The 23,019-nt window shown below is 34.4% G+C and overlaps 1 long non-coding RNA gene across 1 annotated transcript in view; it reads right to left on the reverse strand.

The window, feature by feature from the left end:
- Positions 1-8,459: 8,459 nt before the first annotated feature.
- The window catches only part of LOC148941700 (uncharacterized), a 29,851-nt gene continuing 15,291 nt past the window's right edge, over positions 8,460-23,019 (reverse strand). Inside the window, exon 2 of the long non-coding RNA XR_016143255.1 lies at positions 8,460-11,165. This is a non-coding gene — a long non-coding RNA (uncharacterized LOC148941700). The remainder of the gene's footprint in view (positions 11,166-23,019) is intronic.

A 23,019-nucleotide genomic window follows, 5' to 3' on the forward strand; every position in this document is an offset into this window, starting at 1 on the left:
GTCCTCAGTTTTATAGATTATGAGCAAGCGTTCGATTCTGTTGATAGAAGAGCTTTAGTAAAGGTTTTATCCTTGTATGTTATACCAGACAAATACATTAAAGTGAGTAGTGCTAAATACGAGAATATCATTGCTGCGGTTAAGGTAAGAAATGAGGTTAACAGCTAGTTTTGTATTAAATCAGGAGTTAAGCTGGGCTGTGTTCTATCCCCTTTTATAAGAATTATTTTGATAGACTTTGTCTTAAGGAGTATGGGAAAGGCAATAGGAGACCATGGGAATCAAATAGAGAGGAAAAAGTCTCCTGGACTTACATTATGCTGATGATTTAAGTATCCTAGATTAAAGTGTGAGCAAAATGAATGAAGTTTTAGAGGATTTGCGAGTTCAGGGTGCTAGAATAGGTTTGAAAATTAATGTTAAGAACACTAAGTCACTAAGGCTAGGAATTAGCGAAGATGAAAAGTTGACGTTGAGTTGATCAGGTAGGCAGCTTCACTTACCTTTGTAGTATTATTAGTAAAACGGTTGGTAAAAACTCACGTATCTGATCACCGATGCGCTGCATCGGTGCTGATTGCTTGAGAAGGACATTCAGTCATGTTTTGTACTAGAATATGACGAGACAACCAACAACGCTGGTATGGAAGAGTTATAGATACGTGTTCGATATTGGTCCTCATGCAGAAACGAAATCCAGAGCAGACATTTATACACAAGTTTTATGGGCCACACGACAAGTGATAACCTGTATAGGAAGATTATGTCAGCCAGGCAAATGGGAGGGTGGGCGGGAGAGGGGCGTGAGCCTTTATTCGTTTTGATTATACTTTTATTTTGCAGATGCAACTGTGAACTTTGTAGTTGTGGCGCAATTGCAGCTTCAATCGAGCCAAGTCTTGCAAACAAGCCAAGTCCTGCAAACGAGCTATTTCGAGATCCATAGCATTATCTGCTCCTGTACATTTTTTTCAATGCGCAAATTGCTTCAGTGAAACTCAGTGTCAATGTTTCAGACTTAAAAGATTTTGCAATAAAATGTGTACCTGCACTATAGTCCCTGACCAAACACCCAGGATCAAGATAGAGCCATAGGTGGTCCTGAAGAAACTCAAAGAGCTAGGGATAAGCAAATCGCCAGGTCCGGATGGACTTCATCCCAGAGTGTTAAAAGAAACCGCAGATTTAATTGCAGAGCCCCTACTGATGACTTTTCAAAAACCCTTACAGTCGAATAAACTCCTTAGTATCTGGAAAAAGGCAACAGTGATACTATTGCAAAAAAGGGAAACTGCCAAGATCCTCTAAATTACCGCCCGATCAGTCTAACCTGTATAGCCTGCAAAATACTGGAATCAATCATATCTGACCATATCCTTGAGCACATGAGCAAAAGAAAGATAATCACTAGCAAGCAATTTGGGTTCTTGAAGAGAAGGTTTGCAGAGTCACAGCTTCTTATGGCGGTGGAAAACAATGAATATTTTATGCAAGTTCATTCCAGAAAACTAAATAAAAATTTTGGTTTTATTTCGTTTGTCGCAACCTTCCTTGCGATGTTCCGCGGTGAGATCCCCAACGGAATGTCCCTATGTGCGAAAAAACTCACGTATCTGATCACCGATGCGCTGCATCGGTGCTGATTGCTTGTGAAGGACATTCAGTCATGTTTTGTGCTAGAATATGACGAGACAACCAACAACGCTGGTATGAAAGAGTTATAGATACGTGTTCGATATTGGTCCTCATGCAGAAACGAAATCCAGAGCAGACATTTATACAAAAGTTTTATGGACCACGCGACAAGTGATAACCTGTATAAGAAGATTATGTCAGCCAGGCAAGTGGGAGGGTGGGCGTGAGAGGGGCGTGAGCCTTTTTTCGTTTTGATTATACTTTTATTTTGCAGATAAGACTGTAAACTTTGTAGTTGTGGCGCAACCGCAGCTTCAATCGAGCCAAGTCCTGCAAACGAGCCAAGTCCTGCAAATGAGCTATCTCGAGAACCATAGCATTAACTGCTCCTGTACATTTTTTCAATGCGCAAGTTGCTTTAGTGAAACTCAGTGTCGATTTTTCACATTTTACAGACTTTGCGATAAAATGTGTACTTGCACTAAGTGTGAGAATCAAAAGTGTGAGAAGTAAGTGTTTAGTTTAAATGAATTTTTATTCAAGTTCATTCCAGAAAAGTAAATAAAAATTTTTGTTTTATTTCGTTGCTCGCAACCTTCCTTGCGATGTTCCCCGGTGAGATCCCCGACGGAATATCCCTATGTGCGAAAAAACTCACGTATCTGATCACCGATGCGCTGCATCGGTGCTGATTGCTTGTGAAGGACATTCAGTCATGTTTTGTACTAGAATATGACCAGACAACCAACAACGCTGGTATGGAAGAGTTTTAGATATGTGTTCGATATTGGTCGTCATGCAGAAACAAAGTCCATAGAAGACATTTTTACACAAGATTTATGGACCACGCGACAAATGATAGCCTGTATATGAAGATTATTTCAGCCAGGCAAATGGGAGGGTGGACGTTAGATGAGCGTGAGCTTGTATTCGTTTAGATTACACTTTTATTTTGCAGATGCGACTGAAAACTTTGTAGTTGTGGCGCAACCGCAGCTTCAATCGAGCCAAGTCCTGCAAACGAGCCAAGTCCTGCAAACGAGCTATCTCGAGAACCATAGCATTAACTGCTCCTGTACATTTTTTCAATGCGCAAATTGCTTTAGTGAAACTCAGTGTCTATGTTTCAGACTTAAAAGATTGTGCAATAAAATGTGTACTTGCACTAAGTGTGAGAATCAAAAGTGTGAGAAGTAAGTGTTTAGTTTCAATGAATATTTTATGCAAGTTCATTCCAGAAAAGTAAATAAAAATTTTGGTTTTATTTCGTTTGTCGCAACCTTCCTTACGATGTTCCCCTGTGAGATCCCCGACGGAATGTCCCTATGTGCGAAAAAACTCACGTATCTGATCACCGATGCGCTGCATCGGTGCTGATTGCTTGTGAAGGACATTCAGTCATGTTTTGTACTAGAATATGACGAGACAGCCAATAACGCTGGTATGGAAGAGTTATAGATACGTGCTCGATATTGGTCCTCATGCAGAAACGAAAACCAGAGCAGACATTTATACACAAGTTTTATGGGCCACGCGACAAGTGATAATCTATATAGGAAGATTATGTCAGCCAGGCAAATGGAAGGGTTGGCGTGAGAGGGGCGTGAGCCTTTATTCGTTTTGATTATACTTTTATTTTGCAGATGCGACTGTAAACTTTGTAGTTGTGGCGCAACCGCATTTTCAATCGAGCCAAGCCCAGCAAACAAGCCCAGTCCTGCAAACGAGTTCTCTCGTGAACCATAGCATTAACTGCTTCTGTGAATTTTTTCAATGCGCAAATTACTTTAGTTAAACTCAGTGTCTATGTTTCAGACTTAAAAGATTTTGCAATAAAATCTGTACTTGCACTACGTGTGAGAATCAAAAGTGTGAGAAGTAGGTGTTTACTTTAAATGAATATTTTATGCAAGTTCATTCCAGAAAAGTAAATAAAAATTTTGGTTTTATTTCGTTTGTCGCAACCTTCCTTGCGATGTTCCCCGTTGAGATCACCAACGGAATGTCCCTATGTGCAAAAAAACTCACGTACCTGATCACCGATGCGCTGCATCGGTGCTGATTGCTTGTGAAGGACATTCAGTCATGCTTTGTACTAGAATATGACGAGACAACCAACAACGCTGGTATGGAAGAATTTTAGATACGTGTTCGATATTGGTCCTCATGCAGAAACGAAATCCGGAGCAGACATTTATACACAAGTTTTATGGGCCACGCGACAAATGATAAGCTGTATAGGAAGATTATGTCAGCCAGGCAAATGAGAGGGTGGGCGTGAGAGGGGCGTGAGCCTTTATTCGTTTTGATTATACTTTTATTTTGCAGATGCAACTGTAAACTTTGTAGTTGTGGCGCAACCACAGCTTCAATCGAGCCAAGTCCTGCAAACGAGCCAAGTCCTGCAAACGAGCTATCTCAAGAACCATAGCATTAACTGCTCCTGTACATTTTTTCAATGCGCAGGTTGCTCCAGTGACACTCGGTGTATATGTTTCACACTTTAAAGATTGCGCGATAAAATGTGTACTGTCACTAAGTGTGAGAATCAAAATTGTGGAAAATGAGCTTAAGGTACAAACAAATATTTTAGACAAGTTCTTTACAGAAAAGTTAGTAAAAATTTTTGTTTTATTTTGTACTTTGCAACAGTCATAGGGACGTTTACTGGTGAAAGCCCCAACAGGATATCTATTTGTGCGAAAAAACTCACGTACCTAAGCACTTTCGCGCTGTACCGGTGCTGATTGCTTGTGAAGGACATTCAGTCATGTTTTGTACTAGAATATGACGAGACAACCAACAACGCTGGTATGGAAGTTAAATCTCTCTGCCCCTGAAGATATTTAAGCCTTATAAACCAGGAGGATTGTATAGCACAAGAGAGAGAAGAGGTCCTCCCTTGTATTTGACAATATTCAGCCCCTATTGTAATTAAATATTGCTAATATAAAGTTGATCAGCTATGAAACAAAGAAATGAATAAAATAACCCCGTATTTCTTCATTTGTGTTTGAACAGCTATACATGAGTTAAAAGAAAGGCGCAAAACTATACGTAATCAGACCTCTAATTTTAACTAATTTGCTAGAATATTTTAAAGTATAATTTTGTATGTTCCCACCACAGTAATGTCTAGTGGTGCATGATACGCTTAGAGTATTACTTATGTTACCAAAAAGAATTTTTGTTTATTTTGTGTGTATTGAACCTATTATAGAACACGAATCTGCCGAGAAATCTTTGTCACAGGTACTGGCACATCACGCAGATACCAACCATTCAGTATGCCCTTAATCAAAAGTAACATCTATTGCCATAATTGGTAAACCTCCGAAGAGACCCAAGAAGATATATTGTTGATATTTCCCGATCAAATTGTTCGCCACCATAGAAGACACCTAATCGTCCCAATCATCATGAAGAAAAACACAGCAAATTAATTCCCTCAAAGCTATGCCATATCCCATATTACCATGAAGAAATACCGCACTGAAAAAAACAACAAGGAGAAATACCGTCCTGAAAAAGACAACAAGTTAATCGTTTGGAATGATGTTGCTTCCCATCTTACCAATCATTTGACAAAGCAAAGAAAAACAAAGATGCGAATCATCCTCTACAGAAATATGCACTTAAACTATGTTCCTCAATTTAAAAGAAACGTAAGCACGGAAATCAATTGTATGCAGACCAGAATCCATGTATTCCAAAATGAAAACTGAAGACACTACCTTGCAAGACAACCAAAACACGACAAAAGCCGTGATGCAGCAGCCAATTGGACTACAACCAAAGCTATAATGCCTGCAACTCCAGCTTGAAACGGATGACTATTGAAGACAACGTCATCAAGAAACAACATGCTTAACATAAGCAAAAAGCAATATATGACCAGCAATCTATAAGCACAAACAATCTCAATCCATGAACACCAAATCTAAGTAAGGTCTAGATAGCTACCAGGATAAATCTAACTTTCAAAAATAAAGACCTAGGGGAACTTTTGACACTGTTTTTTAAAAAAAACTTTTAGACTTAGAAATTTCAATTTTATTCTTAAGTTAAATTGGGAAAAAGGGACTAAATTTGAATCTATAGTAAGAACAGTAACTTAATCAATCAACAAGTGAAAACAGTAGATATAATAGACATGTTGAATTATGGCAAGATGTGAAACAAAAAAAAAACAAATTCAGTGAACAACTATAAATAATATATGCCAGAACATCTGTGAAATATCGTGATTTGTGCAGTTCTATGGTTATGTTATAATATTGCAAAGTTCTATTGTATTGTTAATTCTAATTTTTATGTTCATAATTTTGAATACCCGAGATCAATTGAACGGAACTAAAACAAGTTTTATCTTAACCTAAAATATAACTTAACAAAAAAACAAAAAATAATTGGGCAGGTATTCACAATTATAATTGTACTAAGTGTAACTATTTCTATCTAAGGATGAGGAATGTAATGAGTGATTCTATTCAAGTGATACTGTTTTAGTATGAGGTGTAGAAGTGTAACAAGTATAATTTTGGATGAAGGATGAAAATTATAATGTTACTCCCCCACGGTGAATGAAAGCATGAAACATAATCTCTTAAAAAAATATAATAAAAATGTTTTAGTTGTTGAAATAGTAATTAAACACGGAAAGCATTAACATCATGCCTTAAGTTTAATGATGTGGGCATCATCAATTAGGGGAAGGAAGATATGCGACATATCGCATAGTTTAAGGAAATGTTTTCCCTTACAACTTGAAAAAGTTTCCTCTACAAACTTAAAACGTTTCAACTACAAATTGACAAAAGTCCCATCTTTTAAAACTATTGTTTCGTAATCCACCTTTAAAGAAGCAAACAAAAAGAAAAAATATACTGTGGTTAGCTTTTGCCTCACTTGGAAATTATATGTTATTTTACAAACCAAAAAGAGAGATAACAGTCAAAATTTAGTTTTAGTAATTAAATTCTCAAGGAAGTCAAGAGTCTTTTCGTGGTTAAATTCAATTAAAATCTTAAAATTTGAGTGTTTACATGTCGTTTAGATGATGGATTGTCGCATCTATGCAATTGCAAATAATTGCATTTAATTGCAGCCTTATGGTTGAGCAAGTTTATTATGTGGGAAGTTGGGAAAATTAGTTGGTTTGTAGCAAGTATATATCTAGGATTTGTGAATCATGTAAGTCAGTCTTAGAGAAGCACTCAGAGACACATCCTATGTACTTTCGTTGCACTACATTTCAAGTATTGTCAATTTGTCTGCTAAATGTGAGTACCCCATTAAACCAGTGTTTATTAGGATTTTACTATATGTATTGCAAGATATCATGAAAATCTCTCATGAACTCTAGGAAATGCTCAATCTGGAATCCGAAGTACAGGGAACAAGAACTCTTTTGGGAAATGGTTAGCAAAACTTATCAGATCCCAATTATACCCAATTAAATCGATAAGGGAACCAAACCCTTAATTCTGTTACTTTTCACTCCAATGTAAAGTCGTTGCCTCGATAAACTCCCTGTTATAATAGTATTATGGAAAACCATGTCTTAGGTTTTTGACAAACCCTGAGCACACGTAGCGAATAGCGCATAAACGTATTTTTAGTTTGCGAGAGCACAATAGCACATAAAATTGACATTGTATTCGTAGAGTTTTGTTAATAAGACATGAACAATTCAACCGCTCTCTGGAAAAGAGAATTATCTAGATCGGATAGGAAAAAATCACGGGTTTACTTGCAATGATTTATGTTTAATTAGATCAGTTAGATTAAGAGTTTTAGCTTGGCTTATTTAAATCTGTAAAAAAATAGACATTGCAACGATTAAATAAATTGTAAGGGTACATAATTATTTTTGGTTTTCAAACGATTAAGTGATGTATCATCATAACCGATATTAATATAAATTATCAATATAAATATATTGAATTGTTATTTCGAGTGTCTTTTTTATTCAAAAAACTAAATTTTGCTTATTATGTTTTTGATCAAGTAAAATCTATGTTTTGTGACTTCTGGTCAATGTATAAATCTTTTTACGTATTAATACTGAATTTAGTGTGCAAAGACTATTACGACTAAAAGCCAACCAGAAACAGAATGTTTCTATAATAAGCTGCAAAGTGTGCTTGAAGTGGCAACTGAGATAGACTCTCGCTTAACAAAAAAAGGTGTATATAATTCTGTGTGTTTTTTTCGTTTTTTTTTCTCTTATGCATGCAAATGTTTATGCTTTATTTGTATACTGATATGAAAAATTTTCTTTAGAACACGGATCTAGTTTTTTACAACTAATTTTTGGTTCATTTATTTTGCCGAATTCAACCAAATTAGTTATACCAAATTAATGCATTTCAACCTAACTTTTGGTTCATTTTGTTTTACTGATGTCAAATGATGCCTTTACTAAACATCAATCATTAACTCAGACATACAATTACATCAGCAACAAGCAGTAAATAGTGAGAATTTAAAAAAAATTTGTAGACTGAAAAGTGAACTTAAATCAGTAATATTCAAAGCTTAAGATGTAAAAGCAGATTGAGGGAATATGTTGTGGTTGAGGGAAATCTGTGTTTACTAAAACTGTTATGTATAACTTCTCCAAGGCATTTCTAACCCCAGAATATAATGTTAAATCAACCATACAGTCCAATCAATTAAATTATTAATGGGAATTAAATTTAAACTTAAATTAATCAAATAGTTTCAAATATAACTTTAAATCTAATTTAAGTAAAAACACTGATATAATACTTAAGCCATTGTGAGTCAAACTAAAAGAGAAGATACATATTAGAAAAGGATGTGAAAAGAGAAATTTATTGTCTTCCAGACGAAATGAAAAAGAGAGAAAGAAGTACAACAAGGATTCATCCCAAAAATTGATATCCTTGAATAACAAACATGGCATGACATTTTGCCATAAAACAAACCCTAAAGAAACCAAATGAGGTTGTATGTACAGAATGACCCACAAACAGTGGCAGAATAAGAAGCATATTCGAAGTATTTAAAATTTGATGTTCCAAAAGTGAAATATTTAGAGTTGGGACAATTCTTGCTAAAAGAGGGAATACTTTGATAGCCATCTAATTAAGTAGAAATAATTTAAAATGTAATCAAATATTTATATCCCAAACCAATACAAATTGCTAAGTTTCGAAATACCAATGTTTTACTTATATAAGAGAAAACAACCCTTATCTGAGGTTTGAAAGGGGAAATTGCTACTAACCACTTTCGTGGCTAAGTACGCAAATTGGCGGGTTTTGATGTGGTTATCTTTCAGCATATAATGTTAAAATTTTGGGACCGAGGGCACACTAATATATTTGCCGGGCAAACCTCTGTCCGTTTGATTTTAAAAATACTTTGGAATATTGTAAACAATATACCAAATAAATTTAATTTTATAGTCCCTATTTATATCATAGAACTCTTTTTCTGTTGGACCTACTATGTACAGACAAACATTTTCCTCTCTAGCTCTTGTTTTATTCTCTCTTTTTGATGTTGTGTTTACAGCATTTTCTCTCTTTATCTGCAAAATAAAGCATAATTCAATCGCAACCACATACAAGTGACCAAAAGGGGGTGGAGGATGGGAGATAAACATTTGAAAAAAGTTGACCAATGAAATTTAACATTTGACCAATGAAATTTAATTTATTCCCAATTTTGAAAGGGGTCAAATGATACAAAACAGCCATTCGGTTTTTGTCATGATGTCTAAATTAGGATTTGTTTTGAAGACTCAGGGTAAAATTCCTTATAGTCAACAGCACATTATATTCTGCTGCTTCCAATAATATTACTTTTATAGCTGCCTTGTTGTCTTCTTAAACACAGCTGGCTGAGATGGCCATGAAAGCAAATGAGACAACAGTGATTAATAAAAAATACGGCTTAAGGTAAGAATTTCATGTTAGAATTTAGCTTTATTTTTCTATAGATCCTAGGGCTATATATAGGACTGTCAAGGGGTTGAGTTTCACTTTCAAAAATGGACATACTACATCTTAAAAAGAGCATAAAATAAAAGTTAAAAACTACTACTTTTGTTTTCTAAAGATGATTCCTTCTGCAGAACTTCCAATCAAGACTGTTACCATAATTACATTTGTTACTCTAACAATACACCCCCCCCCTCCCCCCGATGATGTCAAATATAACGATACGATATATATAAAACTGAAAGAAAACAATATAAGAATACCCTTTTTACTTTATAATATGCAACAGGTATTTATTGATCAGATATTCACTTGTTTTCCATTGTAATTTCCATTTTTCTATAATGTTTATCCAAGTGATTTTAATTGTTTTGCAATGATACAATAAGTTTGCTGGGTTAAGAATCAAAACAACCAATAGAAAAGGAATACAATGCACAAAGAAATTTCGACAATTGAGAAATATATTATTTACAACTATATTTGCGATTTATGATGGGTAGGGTGCACTTCAAGGCAAACAAATATTGTATTTGCAAAAAGTTTCAATTGGGGAGTCTAATGATACTACTTTTTGTTTTGGATATCTGCTAATTCCTAGACAATCAAAAGGTGATGTCCCTACTTAATCTTAAGGCAATGTGATAAGATAAAAGCAACAAAACTTCATCATAATTTACCAATTCTAGTTTGGTATAAAAGTGAATCAAACACATGGTTTTGATGCACTCTACCTTATAGAATAAGAACAGTCTCATATAAATAATAGCTTCTCATGAACAACAAAACGTCTCCAAATTCAATTGGATAAAATCCTCATGTAAAGTTGGACTAATAGCCTATATTAATATGACAGGCATACGGAAGGGTATGGTGTCTTGTGAATCAGGTTTACATAGAACATTTCATACTGCACAGGAATCATTGAGTTTAAAATATTTTCAATAGTAGTTCTGCGTACTCCAAACCTGGATGCCAGATCTTCAAATGGAGCATTCAATCTCAGTTTCATTAGAGTCAGCAATACTTCTTCAGTTTTTAGAGTTTCAACTTTCCAACTCATGTTATATCTTAAGGGTATTGATTTCAAAAGTTCAAAAATAAAAGTGAGGGCATTTTCATCTGGTAAACTACAATACATGCCCCACAATTGAGTGTTAGTCCTCAGCACTGCTACCGTTAGTCTTTCTTGTTGATAAAGAAGCACTTTTTCCAGAGTCTCAACTCTCTTTTTAAAGTATTCGTTTTCTTTGCTTACTAATCTCATATCCACCTTCAAAAGTAATTTTGTGGGAGTTATGGTTGCTTTATCTGACTGAGAAGGGTCACTAAAAATTTCAACACTGCTAGTTGCAATAGTACTGCCTTCTCGTTCAAGGTTGAAAGGGTGATCTATTAGCCTTCAATATCTTGCACGGTCTTTTGTGTGCTGGGAAGTCAAATAAACGTTCTCTGCTCCATGAGAATAAACTTGGATAGATTTCCTTTTTTTTTCGATCTTTGAAATGACATGAACATACCCTATCTCCTTTTCTTGGGTCTTCTACATCTGTACGCCTAGAATAGAGATACTGATAATCGAAGAAAACTGAGTGGGGTAAATTGTAGTGTGGATTAATTTCAGATCACTTGAATCTCAAAAGACTGTAATTAAATGGTGAAAAAACAAGAAGTATGGTTCTTAGTAAGCTAAGAAAAAACAATAAACAAGTCTGCAAAATTTTATTATAAAAGTAAAGAGATCTGGCAAATAAAAAAGGTATGTTATTTTGTTCTTCATTTTTCACCTAATGATCACTGGAAAACACATAATGACATACTTTTGCAAAGGGTGAAGAAGCCATTTTTGCACAGAACAAAAAAGCAGACTCAAGGAAGCCAATCATCAAAGGGTAGTAAATTTTGAAGGAAAAGGATTGAAGGTAAGTACTTAAAAAAAACAGTTTAAGGGACGTACGATTCTCAAAATTGTCAGAGTAGTCCACGCACAAAGTAACCGTCTCAAACACGTACAAGATCTACGGTCTAACATGGTCTATCCAGGAGTTCAAATCATACACCTGACGAAATTTGTCCTGTGGTAGTGTAGTGGGTTTGAATTCAGCTTGGTAGTATGGGCCCCAGATTTTAAGCCCAACTGTAGTAATACCCTACATTGCTTTTCAAGGACCTTAGTAGTCAAGAAGCATTGTTAACTCAAAACAACGATTTTGAAAACCCTTCAGTACGGTGTTCACATTGTTTCAGTGTTGACTTTTCTTTGTATATTTTCTTTTTCACTTATTCCTTCTGCTATGTTATTTTGTGCAATGAGTTGGGTAATAAAAATCTATACATATTATAACAATTTTATTAAAATAAGTAGGCACAGAGTAAAAACTGAAATTAAATCAAGATTGCATTGCTTCAGATGGAAAAAAATCTCAGAGTAAGATTTGTCACAGGAGTTGTGTTGCATTGTTATACTTAAAGAAATAGAAAAATATCAAATTTTAGATTTCGGCAAATTTTCTTTAATTTGGATTTGATAGGCTGTTTGTTCAGAAATTTCGAAAGCGTTTAATGTACATTATTGAAAAAAAATTATTGAAATTTTTACAATTCAATAGTAAACTGCCAGTTAATAAGAAAAAGAATACAAAAACCCACTAAAAATCATTAAATACCTGAATCAGGACTTTTTAAGCTTTTGTTCTCTAGAATGCTGTAGATTAGGCCAAAATTTTCCAATTTGAAGGCTCTATGAAAGCAATTTGGGTCTTCATAAGACAACATTCTTAGGTTTTTTAATTCAGAAAGCCAATAGTATCATGTTTTAAAGCTCAAAATTCTTGAAGTTATTAAGGCTTTGGGCAAAATTAATTTATTCGTGGCCCAGATAGAAAAATAAGCGAGGCTTATTTTCTTAGTATTGAGAACAGTATCGCAATATTGGCAAAGACATCCAAATTAAGAAATAACGATAAAATCCGTTTGAATAGAAAGTGTGCAATTCCTGAGTGCAGGAGCACTCTGGCAGTCATTGATATGACTGACGGTAAGGCAAAAGCAGAAAGATGATCTTTTAGTTCTAAAAGGGTCTAACCAGAATTAGTTTTGAAAACTTAGTCGCCTATGTCACTTACACTTTCAAAGAAAAGATTATATTAAAGTTAAGAAACACAACCATTATATGTAGAGAGAAAATGCAGACCCTGTTTTTATTAGTCCAAAGGAGGTGAATCATACCCTAAGAAATCAGCATTGTGAACCACAGGGCATGGACTAAGTTGTGTTTCTCAGGTAAGTTGGCCTGAGAATGGTTGACAGACATGGTACGGTAGGCCTATCAATCTAATAATGGGCTTATTTCTATATAGGAAAGTAGTTAAAATGGGCAAATAATAACCTACTTCCAGGATTGGAACCAGATCCTAGATTAAGTGGTTAGTGTTCAGGCCAACTTAAGCTTATAGGATCAAAAGGGAAAAAGAATACGGTAATTATGTACCAAAATTCCCTTTCTGAGCAAATCACTATAATAAAAAAACATTTGTTGTGAAGTGTTATTTATAGTTTTTGAAGGGTTTTATTATAGATGCCTATAGCCTCCATCCATAGGGAATATAAACTATGGCCGTTAAGTATTTTAGCTTCGGTGGTGTGAACAAGAATCTTACTAGTCTAATGAGGGGTACAAAAAGATTATGTTCAAGGGACTAAAAGTATACCGTAGCGAGGTTGCCTAAAACACAATATTTTCATTCAATTAACGTATAATATAATCGGATATATTCTTTCTACTGGGACTGGCTGTCCCAAGTAGACCACAAGTCTCAAAAAAACAACAATAATATATAAATAGATACTTAGACACTTACAATGATAAGACAAAGTCCCAAAGTATTTCTAAAACAACGGACTAGAGGTCAGTCCAGCATAAAAGTTAGTATAAGATTTTCCCTTCCGATAAAATGTATCTTTTATACATTTTTATCAACCACACCTTACCACGTAATCGCTAGGAAGTGGTAATTTCTCAATTTCCCGTTAAACAGAACTTGGCAGGATATGTTCCTTATCTTAATAAAAGGGGGTATTTCGAAACTTCATATTTATGTCATATATATTTTTTCTAAATTAATAATTAACTGAATCAGAAAGCTTTCCCACAATATTACCCATTCAAAGAAGAATTTTCCCAATTCTCAATATTTTACTTTCAAAACAACTTAATTTCGTTTACAGTTATTATGCCGTCATCTTTGGGTCATTATGTGCATCTACCCTCAATGGGTTTCCTTAGGGTCATGTTTCTGGTCAAATATAGGCCATGTTCTTTTCTGTCGAAGGATTTCAATTTGAAATTCATCCTTGTTTCTCTTTTTCTCTGTCTCTAGGACTGACAATTACTTTTTTACCCTCTTCATATGCATCTTCTGTTTTTCTTGACCCCAAGCGGCTTAAATATAATATTAGTGGTTTTGCTTAAATTAGATTTATATTAGAAAAGTTTTATGAATTTTTCGAGTTTAAATTTAATTCCCATTAATAATTTAATTTATCTGTGTGATGTGGTTGATATACCGTTTATTTTTTTTGTTTTAGAAATGGCTTGGTTAAATCACATATAACATTATTGATTTGAAAATTTTCACATTTTTTTTTTTTCAGCACAAATTATTTTCACATATTTCAATAACATAAGCCATTTGGCTATGTAGCACATTTTCTAGGCCTAAATTAAGTTCTGAATTTAATTCACTTTCTGACGAACTTGTAGTAAAGCCTGTATTACTGCTATAGTTTCCAAAATATCAGTTGATCGAGTATGAGATGATAGTATCAGGATATATTTGAAGTGTCTTCAAAATTTGTTACTTCCCAAAAATGTGTCAAAATATGATTGGAGGAAAAATTGATCCGAAAAAATGCTAAGAAAAATTTTATTTCAAAGAAAAATAGCTAATGCTGTATCTAAAATAAATATCCACATTAGTATACATATAAAGCATGTATTTTTACATATATAGTAAAATGAAACACTCAATTTTCGTATATATCAATGCATTCGAAAGTTAATTACTTTAATTACTTTCTCCAATTTTTTTTGTCACTCCAAAAATCATCGAAACCCGCTTAAATTGAAACATTATGTTCCTTGCTGGATTATTCTTTCAAACTTAATACAAAACAGATTATTTTACAATAAAAAACATTATTAATACTTTGACACGAGGTCAAACACTTACATAGAGCATTAAATCAGTAGTTAAAATTTAAAGTAAATTCAAATATCGTATATATATATATAAGCAATGTGTAATAACTTACACAAGTATTTAAGTCGTAAAACTAGATATTTTATTATACTATTGGTTAAAACTTAAAGCATTTTTAAAAACAAAACACGGTATAGACTAGTATTTATAACAGTAGATATTTTCTCAATTACATTTGTTACAACTATATAACTTTTCTCATATACGGCTATATACATTTTGTTTTAAAACTTTGGTTCTATTTCGAACTCACTTGTGTTATTAACTGTCATTATCTTATAAGCCTGTTTGTCGATTCAAATTCTTAAGACTTTCAATTCTTTTCGAATTATTTAGTACTTTAGGAAGTTCTGTAACGTTTTTGTCTGTGATATCCCTTTTTTTCAGTTTTGATTTCTTTTTGGTTTTAGAGTTTTTTTTACAGCTTAGATCTCATAAGCTAAAAATTTTAGCTACTCTTCTTTTTTACCTGTTTTGGCACTACCAATTGACTTGTGCCCGTACCCTGGAAGTTTGCTTACCAGGGCTGCCTTCTGGTAGCTCTATAACGTTTCTAAGTTCTCTTGTCATCAGCTACAGCTAAAAAGACTATTATGAACCTGCACACAAAATAATTCTGCACACAATAATCAAATTCTTAAGGCTATTATGTGCCTTACTTTCAATTTATGTCATGCTAGTCATTTTTCTGAAAACGCTTCCACATATGAGAGCCAAATTTCTTTTCTTGACTACTTTGAGCATTTGTCCAATATTTCTATTTATCTCGGCCCGCGTTTACCAATGTAACGGTGGCTCCGTAGTATTAATGCTACTTATTTGTACTTATTTAGTAAAATTTTCAAACTAGTTCGTCCGACAAGTTCAATAAGTGCGAATAACAGAGATTAACTGACTTCATTCAGTATATTTGCTTTTAGTTTCGTCTGGCTATATTTTCAACTTGAACCCTTCTCTTTTTTTACGATATTTCAATGGAGCCTAAGGGTTTTTTCAAGTCTTTTCCCGCTTTTCAGTAAAATATGTCTTTTTTTAAAGCTTATATTTATATATTCCATGTTCTTTTTCAATAACCTTAAAAAGTTTTTTTGATTATTTCCCTTTATGATCAATTTCTTTATCTCCATTTTTCTAAGGGGTGGGGTGGGGGGTGTCTAATTTTTGTAACCTGTATTTTTTTGAAATAATTAAAATTTTTCTTCTAAAGTTTTTGTGTTAGAAAAGTACTATAGTTTTTCAGCTAATTTTTTTTTTAACACTTTTAATTAAGTTTCTCCTTGCATTTGCTAGTTCTCATTTCTTACTTAAAATGCAACTTTTACGATATATTGGTTGCCAATTTTATCCTAGCTTTAAATACTATTTTGTTTGCCAAAGAGAGGCAATAATTCCCTTGCAAGGCTAAATAACTTTGAATTCGGTGCTCCGTATCTGCGGTTTACTGATAAGCTTGAATTTGGAAGAATTACAAGAATGCATTTATGTTCATTACGGCGAGTTTTTTTGTTGTGAAAGGTTATATTTTGTTTTCAAATAGTGGATACGTTTAGTTTCTGTTAGGGTTCAACGGCTTGGGATTTGGGTGTTTGGGTTGGCACAGGTGAAAACCAATTGTTTAAACTAGGGATCTCCTGTGCCAATTCGTTTTCTCAGATCCAATACATCGCTAGAGTTAAAATTAGTATCTTGAACAACTGTGGTTTTCTTGTGACGATGGGGTTATTTTTTGGCTGATTTTTAATGGATTTTGTCGTTGGCTTTTACCTCCTGGTACGTTTATTTTTTTAGGTTATAATTTTTTTTTTCGCTTTTCGTTTACTTTACCTAGCACTCTTTTTACTTTCTAAGCTTATTCTAAGTTTTGCTTAAACCTTTATAGCGCTTCTTTAAAATTTCTTTTCTTTTTCTTTTTACCATTTGTAACTAATAAAAAAAATATTCTTTTAGACTATAACTAATTATAATGAGATTACAACTAGCTTATTCATGTAGTGGCCACATAATGTAAACTCTTGCTATTTTTCCCATTATAATAGTTTTAAAATTCTTCAAAAACAATTTTTCAAATCCGACTGAAAGTGTCACTTCAGAGAGTCAAAGGTCAGTAGATGCATTGCATGTACTTAACAACGAGAGACCAGCAGTGATTGAGCTCAACCCCAAATTTGCTAGCTTCCAATGATCCTATTTCAGTAAACTAACCTCCTTCGTTTTTTTTTTCGGTTTTTTTAAATTATCCCCCCCCCCCCGAAAGAAAAAAAAAATTTTTTTCAATATACGTGGCCTTACTTATTTTCTTTTTTTTTGAAACGAAGCCTAATTCGTTTTGACAAGTTTGACATTTCACCGCTCACGAAGTCTTATCTCGTATTGGAAACAAAATTTTTGCAGGAACCTATGATGTCACTTCCGATCGGAGCTAATGATCTGGCGTTGGAATGTTACGTTCATAATTTTTAGTGGCGATATGTATTTGAAGGAAAACTTGAGGTTAGCTATATGCCGATTAAAAAGAAAATATAGATATTTCTTTAGCGGCTTTTACACTCGTTTGATTTTTATTTAATATATTCTTTTTTGTTATTATTTTTTTAGTAAAATATTAATATGCTGGGGGTTGCGCTTGTTCAGCCTTTCTCCCTTTCCTGGTCCGAGTTCTGGACCCCAAACTTTTGCTTTTCTTCTTTGTAATATTGGCAAGTTTTTCCGTGTTTTCTATAATGTGGCTTACAAGGCTCTGAGTCCGAGTGATGTTTTGTTGCCTCGTCAAATATCTTCAATCTTTCATAAGTGTTTTAGCAACTTGTGTGGCTGAAAAAGGAACTTCTTGCTGCCCCTTTGGTTTCTTTACTGTTCTCCATAATTTTTCTCTCAAAGAAGGTTTTCTCGACGATGGCCCAGGCTTAGCTATATCGGTTTCTGTCGAAGAATTTCCGGTGTCACATTCTGTTAGCTCGCGTCTGGTAGATGGCGTTTGTTCCAAAAGCCATTTTTGCGCTACGACAGTAGGTGAGTCTAGTGTATGAAAATTAGATAATTTTTTGTTTTTTTCCAATTTTTCTTCCTCTTTGGATTTAACCTCTGGTTTATTATGTCTTAAACCAGTAGGTTGTGTTTGAGGCTCTTCTCTGTCGCTTTCATCGCTAGTATCCGATGAATATTGAACTTCTCTTTTTTTTTCTTGTTTGTTGTGGAAAGTATGCAGCCAAAACTGGGCTAAATATTCCTTCCACTTCTCCCAACTGTTGTGGTCGTTAAAAAGGTCATAAAATTCATATGGTCTTCTGATATATACTGGTGAGATCGTGTCTTCTATTTCTTCTTCTGAAAGTATAGGCTCTGTTTTCCACGGTTTTGAAAAATATACCTTTTTCATTCTATTATGGTGCACTATTTCTTCCTTTTCCTTGTACTGATGCTTTAGAACATATGTTAAGTTATTTGGTAGAATTTTTATAATCCTGTGGGGTCCATCCCATTTCTGCTTTAACTTTTTTGTTCCTTCCATATTTGTTTTGTAAACAAAAACCAAATCTAAAAAATAGTCATTTGTTTTATTGTTGTATGTTCTGTCATATGTTTGTTTTTGTTCTGTTTTCACATCTTCAAGATTGTCTTTAACTTGATCCATAGATTTTTTCATTCGCATCACCATCTCTTGCTTATATTGGTCTAGGTTTTAATATATTCTGTCATTTTGTATTTCATCTAAAGAAATTCTGGGATCTCTAATGTGTTGCAAAAAAATGGCGTTTCTTTTAAGGTACGTGAAAAAGCCGTATTTATTGCAAATACTACAAATGGTAAATTTTCATCCCAATTTTTATTTTCCTCTCTTGCATGTATTCCCAGCATGTAAGCTAATTCTCTATGCTTACGTTCAACCTTCCCATTACCTGCTGCCAGGTAAGACGAGGTAAACCATCGTCTAACCCCCAGATATCCTGTAATTTCGTCTAATAATTTGGCTTTAAAACATGGCCCATTGTCCCTAAGTAAAACTCTAGGGAAAATCCCGTGTTCCAGAAATAGGCGATTGACCAAAACTTTCACAATGGTTTTTGTCTTTTCGTCTTTAATTGGAAAAGCGTATAAATATGAATTAAAATGGTCTACTATGGTTAGTACGCACCTTTTTCCTTTCCTGGAAACTGGTAAACTTTCACCTGTTCCTCAAACGTCTATTGACATAATTCTTCCCACGCCCGAAGGCGTGGGATGTTGACCTATGTGGACCCGAGGGGCCCTTGGTGGCCACTTTTGTCTGACACACGCTTGGCACCCTTGTATGTAAGCTTTTACTTTTGAGAACACTTTTGGAAAATAAAAATATCCTTTCAGTTTCCCCATAGTTTTTGCTTCTCCCATGTGACAGCCAATCGTCGCATGTGCCATCTGTAAAACTTCTCCTTCCACAGATTTTGGAATTACTGGAATAATTTTAAAGTCATTTTTTCTATATTCTTCCAATGGTCTATGATATCTTACGAAAAGATTATTAATTTCATTCAGATCAAAATTATCCAAGACCTTTAAAAAATGTTTAAAGTGCTCTGGCAGTTCCGTTCTTTTTGATAAAAAGGATTTCATTGCTAAACAAAAATCATCTTTATCTTGATGGTCCGCAATATTTTCATTAGACAGTATTTCTGGCCACTCCAGTTCGTTCTGGATGGTTATTACCAAATTTCCTTCCGTATCTGGATTTCGTGACAAATAATCTGGTAAAATGTTTGTAAGGCTCTTTATATATATTGGGGTATATGAATATGCTTGTAGACGTAGTATCTACCGTGTCAGTCGGGCTGAAGTATTTTGCATCGTATGTAGCCATATGAACGATTTTTGCTCTATGTGTAACATGAATTTTTTTCCAAATAAAAATTGTCGAAATATTCTGTGAAAACAACAACTACCAAATATTCCCTTTCAACTGTTGGATATTTTTTTTTCTGCTTCCGTCAGTGACCTGCTGGCGTATTGAACTATTGATTCTACTCCTTCAGAATTTATGTTTAATAATATGGCCCCGATACCGTACCCCGAAGCATCTGTTTGCAAACAGAAGTCTTGTGACAAATCTGGTAGTTTTAGTATTGGTGCCAGTAATAATTGCCTTTTTATTTCATTTAGCGCTTGTTTTGCGTCCTCTGGACATTCGAATTGACCTGATTTTTTCAAAAGGTTTGTCAAACGTTGTGCTATTGTGGCATAATTTTAAATATATTGTCTGAAATAGCTGAACAAACCACAAACAGATCTGCAACTTTTTTGATCTTTAGGAGGCTGTAAATTTTCTATGACTATAAATTTTTCTGGATTTGGTGAAATAGTACCTTGGTTTATCAGGTGTTCAAGAAAAACTAATTTTGGTACTATTATTTTTAACTTTTCTGGTTTTAATTTTAAGCCTGCTTTTTTAAACTTTTTCAGTATATTTCTAAGTCCCAAAAACTGGTCTTCCAGGTTTTCATTCAACAAACTTACATCATCTTAATAAGCCAAGATGTCTTTTTTTCTCTCGGTTTGTTATCCTTTAGCACCAAATTTATTAGTCAACTGAAACAATTAGCCAAAAGGCATACGTTCAAATGTGAACGTTCTTCCATCGTCTAAGATTACTGTAGCCTTATGCTTTGTTTCTGCATCTAAAGCGATTTGCCAATATTCTGCTATTAAATCAAAACTAGTGTCATATTTTTAACCTCCTAACGAATCTAAAATCGCATCGATTCCTGATAACTTCATCACGTCTTTTATCTTGACGGACTTTAATGATCTACAGACTATACATAATCTTCAGGTGGTATCTTTTTTCCTGACTATTACTAGTGGAAAGCACCAATCACTTACACTTTCTTTAATTATTCCCAGATCTTCCATTTCTTTTATTTGGCTTTCTAGCCATGGTTTTAAATGATAAGGTGTTTTATACGGTGATTTTTTGATTGTAGGGCCCTCTGTTGATATCTTGTGAGTGATTAAGTGAGTTAATCCGTAATCCGCTTTGTGTCTTGCGAAAGTCCATTTAAAATCCCAAAGAATATTTTCCACCCTAGTTTTTACGTTTTCCGGTAAATGTTTTAAATCAAATTGCTGCAAAAAATCCGTTTTCGACATTCCATACTTTTCTTGTGATTGCGGTTTTAATGAGGATAATTGTTCGTGGCTAGTGAAGTTTACGCTTAATTCTGGACTGTTTATAGATTTTATTTCCGAATTTGAAATCTTTTCCACTGATCCAAGTTAGTTTTATTATTACTTAGATTTGATAGTTTTAAGTATGTTATACCATTTTCAATTTTTATAACTTGATTTTCCTCAAAAACCATCGGGTATTCTTTTATGGTGTACCCTCCTATCATGGCATCCATTGTTTTAACCTTTCCTTCTTTTGCATTTAATGTCGCTAGAACTTGAGCTGTCGTTCCCCCTTCTTTGGTGATTTTTCCGCTTATTTTTAGGTTATAATTCGAATCTTCACTTTCGTTATCTGTTGTCACGCAAATATGCCCATTATTTTCATTTGCCTGGTTTATGGTTATTGCATCGGATAAGGGTTCCCATACAATCCCATATTTTCTGATGGCATCTACTCATAGAATACAAGGAAATGGTAGCTGCTTGTATATTATTACTGTTACTGTTATTTCTTTATCCCCTACACTAAATTTCAGTGGACATTCTCCCAAAATTTTCAGCTTGTGCCCTGTCACTGATGTCAGGGTATTCTGGCATCTGCTTACGCGATTTTTGACACTAGGAGGAAACCTCTTAAAAACTTCCTCTCGAATTAATGATTTAGATGCGCCTGTATCTAGTAAACATGGTAAATTTTGAACACTCAATTTTAAAACAGCGCAGAATCGGTAAATTATTATTATTTGTATTTGTATCACAACATTCTAAACTATATAGGGGTCTTTGTAAGGAAACAGCTCTGTCGACCCTTAAAGGCTGGTTTCTCCGTTTAAATGCCCACTGTTTGGCCAAAAGTTTCTGGGATTATCCCAGTTTTCTTCAGCGCTGCAACTTTGACCCTGGGTATTGTTAACCATTTGTCTCCTAGGCCTAAATTCAGGAATATTATTAGGAGTTTGCCAAGTATTAGTTGTTCCCTGCCTTCCTAAATTTCTGCCCTCCAGCGCTCTGAACTGGTGTCTTGTTTTTTACGTCTGGCCTTCTTTGAGTATTGTATGCCAGTAATTTGCTGCACAATGGTTCGGTTTCCTACAATAACAGCAATTAGATTTTCTCTCAAGTTATTTTTTTGTTTCCTGATTACTCCTATATATTTTTGATCTGTCTTTGTCGCTCCCCCAGCTATCTGTCTTTGGTGGTGGAAAGTGCCCATATTTTCTATAGTTATTAGCTGCTAATCTCTCAAGGTCGTGGAATCTGTCAGCTATTTCCCTAGACGGCGACCCTCGGCCTTCGTCACGCCTTTTTGGTTCACGATTCGGCTCCTCAACGCTCAACCTTTTCTGACCCCTTTCATTTTATACTTTCTTGGGCTCCTGTCTTATTTATTGACATCTGGTCAAACTTTTTCATAGCCTCGTCAATTTTTACTTCTGTTTCGACTAGTATTATAGCCTGCTCTAAATTTTCAGGTTTCCGCGATAATATTAGTCTTAATAACTTTTTTGGTAACCCTTGGGTAAAAGTATGTAGTTGTACTTTCTGTACTGTCTCGTCATTTCCGCCTTTCTCTAATTGTAAACACACGGATCTACAAATTTTTTCGGCATATTCCCTGATACTAGTTGAGGTATTGAATGTGACTACCTCTGTTCTTAACCTCTCGGAGATGCTTGTTTCTATGAATCTTGTTTTAAAAGATTCAGTTAGAGTACTGATGTTCTTGGGCTCTTTTTCCTTAATTGCCTCAAAATGTTTAAAGGCGCTTCCCTTTAATCTGGCGGCAACACATTGCTCTTTGACCTTATCCTCAAACGATTCAGTTAGTTCGTCGAAAATTTTTAATTTTTCGATGAACTCGTCTACATCTGAATTTCCCGCGTATTCTGGTATAATTTTTGCAATTTCAAGTACTGTTGATAGGGAAGTCATTTTTTCCTCTGGTAAAGACATTTTATTTCAATCTACTATTTTTATCTAGCCTTCTCGACCCAGTTTTTCCAGCGACC

This window comes from Artemia sp. Qi Xiang Cuo, chromosome 18, assembly GCF_049724085.1.
Source record: "Artemia sp. Qi Xiang Cuo chromosome 18, ASM4972408v1, whole genome shotgun sequence".
Lineage (NCBI taxonomy): Eukaryota > Metazoa > Arthropoda > Branchiopoda > Anostraca > Artemiidae > Artemia > Artemia sp. Qi Xiang Cuo.